The following is a 6030-nucleotide window of genomic DNA, read 5'->3' on the forward strand; positions in this document are numbered from 1 at the left end:
AATAGCAATACACCGGGGCTCAGGAGAACACGTGCTCACCAGTTCTGCAGGGTGCGTAGCAAGACACCAGGCCCCTTGTGGTGAACACCAGGTTGACAGGGCCGGACTTCAACTGGCCACGAGCTCCAAGGGGCGGCAATACAGGTACGCAAGAACATCTGGCCACCAGGACCAAAGGGCGGACAAGTCACCCTTAGAACCGCTGACCACCAGGTCCCCAGTGTGGGAAGCAAGACGCCAGAATACTTTAAGAGCTGGCCACAATGTCCACAGCACGAATAGCAATACACCGGGTCTCAGGAGAACAGGTGCTCACCAGGTCTGCAGGGTGCGTAGCGAGACACCAGGCCCCTTGTGGTGGCCACCTGGTTGACAGGGCCGGACTTGAACTGGCCACGAGCTCCACAGGGCCCGCAGCAAAATACAGGTACGCAAGAACATCTGGCCACCAGGACCGCAGAGCGGTCAAGTCACCTCTAGTACCGCTGACCACCAGGCCCCCAGGGCTGGAAGCAAGACGCCAGAATACTTTAAGAGCTGGCAACAACGTCCACAGCACGGATAGCATTACACCGGGCCTCAGGAGAACAGGTGCTCACCAGGTCTGCAGGATGAGTAGCAAGACACCAGGCCCGTTATGGTGGCCACCAAGTTGACATTGCCGAACTTGAACTGGCCGCGAGCTCCACAGGGCCGGCAGCAAAATACAGGTACGCAAGAACATCTGGCCACCAGGACTACAGGGTGGGCAAGTCACCTCTAGTGCCGCTGACACCAGGTCCCCAGTGTGGGAAGCAAGACGCGAGAATACTTTAAGAGCTGGCAACAACGTCCACAGCACGGGCAACAATACACCGGGCATCTGGAGAACAGGTGCTTACCAGGTCTGCATGGTGGGTGGCAAGACACCAAGCCGCTTGAATTGGTCACCAGGTCCCCAGGGCCGGCAGCAAGATACCAATGCGTAAGAACTGCTGGCCACCAGTACCGCAGGTTAGGACCAAGACACCGAGGCGCTAGAACCACCCATTCAGCCTAGTTGGCGTGAAATAGGTTCATTGATGAGCGGTGACACTCACTGATGAACTCAGCGACACAAGTTGGCCTGAAGGTTTATAGCGAGCCCTGTCCCCTCAGCACAGCAGCCCTAAGTTACACTTAAGCCTCAGAATATCTGTTGACTAAAATTAGCGTGAAAGAGGTCAAATGCGCAATAACAAACCAATAGACAAATAAACGTACCGTAAAGAGGGTGAAGTTTCCGAAGAAGGCTAAACGCAGTAATTGGAACTCACAAACTTACGACACTAGACTGCACAGAACTTTGCATAATATCCTTATAGGCTTTGCGTTTGGTCGTAATCTTCGAAAATGCTCTCACTGTTGGAACTGCAGGCTCAATAATTTCTTATTTGGTAACCGAAAAGAATTCTAGGCCCAGCCTAGTCATGTCTTTCTAATCCTTTTCGTTTGAAAATGTCCGGCTTCAATTATATAATGGCCTATGGCAAGCACGGCTAGCAGCTTTTCGTCGAATAGGCCTCCATGCCCTTCAATTAGAATGAAGCATGAAAAACCGTAATGTGTGCTTCCTTTTTGTAGCAGCTATAAATTATCGCGTATATTAACGAAACGCCGACGGCCATATACGGGACACCAAAGTGGCTAGCTGCGGACAAATTTTCACCAGCGACTATATGGCAAGAAAGCGAAATACGTCAAGACAGATTTCAGTGCTTTGATTCTGGACTGAAAAGTGTAGCCATCGAAGGAGCGCACATGATTCATCTGTAGTGGCCGAAAATTCGTGTGAAAGCAGCCTCGAATGCGCACGCATATTGTTTAAGACGCAGATGCGTTCGCGGTATTTTTATATTATCTCCAATTGTGAGGCGACGCATGTCCGCTATTTTATTCGTAACGTGTTCCTTATGCCATCCTTCACTGGATATGCTCCAAGTAACCCATGTTGCATTTTTGTCAGGTAGCATAATTGACAGTCAGGCAAAATATTTGTGGTTACGCTAATTATATATTTTTATTTATAATAGCGTCTTCTTGACACTTGATTGTTAAGCGTTATAAGAAACGTTGACGTGCTCGAGTTTAGTGAACGTGAAGTTGTATTCACACAATTTTCTTTGCAGAGAGAAAGGCTATGGAAATACTGAGATGTAGTAAGTCACGCCTTCAATGCGCTCACCTTGCTGGTACGGCTAGTACAGTCAGGCACTGTACTTCTTCCCACGCAGATCCTGATCCTCAAAAGCCCAGCACCACCTTTGCTTTACAGATGGGTTCCCGACACGATCTGGTCGATCTCGTACCGTTCGTTCACGAAACAGAAAAAAAAACACCGCACGCATATGTCAGAAGCACAGCGACAGAGCCGGAGACACGAAGCCTTTGTAATTCTTTTCTGAACACTGTCAAAGGCCGCCATGATCTATCGCAAATTGCAATTTATCAACAGTCTTGAACACTCCAAGACGTACAACTCGTTACGACATCCGTCGCTTTTTGTGCGGAAGAGAAATACATCGACGCTTCTATTGGCGTTTCCCTCGCGTACGATTGTGTCAGGTGCAATATATTAAATGAACACGGACAACCAGCCTCGCTTGTGCCCGTTATTGTCAACATGGCTTTATCTTTCTGTTGCCGTCGTTTTGCAAAAGTAGTCGGGCATCTGGGGCGATCACTAACGGAGATGATTTCACGTTCGCGAGATCTCGCGAGACTCGGCCCCGGACTTAATAAAACATACGGCCAATAGCGCTCTTCACACTGCGCGAGAGCGAGGTTGACATAACGCCACAAACGCTCTCGGTGGTATAAAAAAAAAACGAAAGAAAAAAGGCGAACGCATGCGAAGCACACAAATACAGCACAACCTTCCGACAAATTAATCAGTGGAAACGTCGAAGTTATATGCTGTCTTATCTAAGCTAAAGAGAAGAAAGAAACAAAGCGCAACACATGGGTTTGTGCACAAGGGCATAGGCTATGATTCAAAAATTCTTGACGCGATACAATAGCCGAAGCCATGCGCTGCTAATGCATGACAAACTTACCCGCCATAGTATTTTACCTGAATTATGTCTCTCACTGTATTTGCTTGTTATCAAAGCAACACGCGAGTTTCTTTTAACGTTAGGCGGTGGCTGTATGCCTGGAAGCTTGACGCCAACAGCGTGTTGTTCTGGTATTTGGCTTACACTTATTCAACCTTTGCTTCACGCAGCGTGCAGATTTGCCTACGTGATGCCTGATGACTGACCGATTGTCGAATGTCAGAGTTCAACTTACCCATGCCACGGAAGCGCTGCGGGGCTTGCGTTGAATTTCGCTAGAAGGATTAGTTCTTGGTTATAAACCTACCCATAGCTTATTGGTGGCGCAATTATAACATTTACATCATTGCGTTTCGAATCCGTTCTTTCTATTATGGGATTTAGTAAGTAACGTAAAGTGCAACTTGCATTCTATGACTGAGCCGAAAGAGCATATGAGTGAGGTTCACGAATATGCATAACATTTAGGCAATCTTTTATAGCGTAGCTAAGGTGACTGATCATGACAAGCAAACATACGAGCAAATAAAAACCGGTTAAATCGCATATGGTACGCATTACGAAATAATGACCAGCAGCTTACTGCTATCCTTATACATTGGCATCCAAAAGTGCACAATCACTGTATTTTACGGGTGTCAATGTATGTAGCAGACAGTTGGGGATTAACAAATCCCCTTCAGGAGAAGAACGGAAGGAGTAACGTTCAGAGACACAAAGACCGCGATGTCGACTAAAGAGCAAACAGGGGTAGCCGATATTCGAGTTGACGTTAAGAGGAAAAGATGGAGCTGCGCTGTGTAATGCATAGATCAGATAAGGGTAGGTGCAATAGAGTTACAAAACGGGCGCCAAGCGAAGCGAAGCTCAGTCGAGGACGGCATAGAATTGGGTGTTGTGATAAATTGACAAACTTGGCAGTTATCAGGTGGAATCAGCTGGCGCGAGTCAAGGGTTATGGAAATCGCCGGGAGAGGAGAGAAGTAGGTTGATGGCGATGACTGTAGGGCGGTCGCCTTTGTCGTGAGCGAGCAGAACCAGAATTAGAATCGGAATTTATTGTTAGAAGTGGGGTCACATTACAAGTATTTAGTATGCAGGAGGAGGGCACATAGTCAAAGACTGTATCGGGACCTCCTGTACAAGAACAGTTATGATAGTTGACATTTCAAAGCAACAGTAGCATATAATAGGGTAGTATACAAGCAACAGGAAATGAACGTTAACAGAGCAAAATACAGGATTACAAATAATAACAAGGTTTAGCTTATCTCATGGTAGCAAGAAGAATTGTATGGGAAGAAAATACCGGTAGTTTATCTACAAGAACAAAAACAAACAAAAAAGAAAGAAAAAAAAGCAATAAAAACGGACAGAAAATGGTTACGTGGCATTAGTTACGCTATTGCATAAGGAGCTGTGGTATCCCCGAACGGATGACATGGGATTATTTTCCATTCTTCAAACAGTTTGTAAGAAGATGGCGCTTTTTTTTTTTGCGTGCTTTGTATTCGTCCGTTGATGCATATTTGCATATCAGTATGTTACTACCAACGAGTCCAAGTCGTAACGTTTTCACCAACGGCCTTAAAGTCACGGGACCATAACATTTCGAGTAATAGCAGAACCCAGTATTGCATGACATGAATATACTTGTCGTAGATGCTGTAAACAGCTCAAATGCAGAAATTCTTCCTTCCTTGTTTCATTATCCCAAATAGTGAAAGGCACATCTGCACTCGTACTTGATGCACCTGATTCACTTCTACGCGTTCGGCTGTCTTACTGACGCGACTGCTGTCGCTTGGCTTCATTCATCGTAAGAAGGAATCAAGAGTTAAGTAGGATATAACGTGGTTTCTGGAGTAGCAAGCCGAAAAACATAACTAATGCTTGCGCTGCTTATCAACAGATAGTGTTGCCCAAAACGGTACAGCATATGCGTAAATGACTTCCGAATAACCAACAGGGAATAAGACAAGCAATTAAGCACAATATTTGAATGCATGGTACAGAGGAAAATTCTGTTTGCTGCCCTGCCCTGCCGCACTGTTGCATAACCAGCAATGTACCAGTTGGCCCAATCTCTCAGTTCCTAATGCCTGTCGAATGCCACATGAAGGCAAAATTATGATGATCCTAAGCACGCGCTGAAATATATATCACGCGAAGCCAAAGGGAAACGCATCATCAAATCCTATGCAACTAGCGCCCATGCACGCACTTCTGTTTACTTACATATTGTGCAGCCTGTAACGCCGTGCAATATTCTGTCTATCCACCACGAAGGCTACGTCTCTGACATTCTGGAATTGTTTTATGTTTACAGACTATACTGTTGAAAAGCTATGCAAAATTCAAAAAGTCAACCAGGCAGACATGTAGTGTCAGATAAGCACGTCGCGATGTCGCAAGGGCCAAGGCAACTCATGTTTGTCGATGCAAGAACGGCGATTACAGGTGCATGCACAGAGAAGCGTGACACCCCCCATGAGTAGATACATTAGGGAATCTACACCTCTCACGTCTCAGTTGCACGCGCCCATCCTGCACGATATTCCAAGTTCTCGCTCACGCCCAGTGGTACACATGGAATGAAGAATTGAAAAAAAGAAACCAAATGATTATAGTGAGCCAAATTTTTAGGACGTCTGCGTGCTTCATAGGCATTCGTGTGCATTACATGTTAAGGTTTGATGTAGAAGTTTACTTAACTTTTATTATGCAAAACAGGGGTACACCATAGAGCATAGAGGGCTTATACAAGTCCGTTCGCTGGCACATTCACTCGAAGGAAACGTAGGCTCAGACACCCAATATATATATATATATATATATATATATATATATGCACACGAACACATACACGTGTGTGTGTGTGTTGTGTGTGTGTGATTTCCCAACTTCATCACTTCATCCTCTCTTTCTATTCCCCTTTCCCCCACCCCCAGTGCAG

The 6030-nt window shown here is 45.8% G+C and overlaps 1 long non-coding RNA gene across 1 annotated transcript; it reads right to left on the reverse strand.

The window, feature by feature from the left end:
- Positions 1-56: 56 nt before the first annotated feature.
- On the reverse strand, positions 57-792 carry LOC140214202 (uncharacterized). The gene is made up of 3 exons (XR_011891124.1): positions 600-792; positions 317-506; positions 57-202 (listed from the first exon to the last, which is right to left on the reverse strand). It is a non-coding gene; the product is annotated as an uncharacterized lncRNA (long non-coding RNA).
- Positions 793-6030: the final 5238 nt, after the last annotated feature.

The sequence above is a fragment of the Dermacentor andersoni genome, chromosome 11, assembly GCF_023375885.2.
Source record: "Dermacentor andersoni chromosome 11, qqDerAnde1_hic_scaffold, whole genome shotgun sequence".
Lineage (NCBI taxonomy): Eukaryota > Metazoa > Arthropoda > Arachnida > Ixodida > Ixodidae > Dermacentor > Dermacentor andersoni.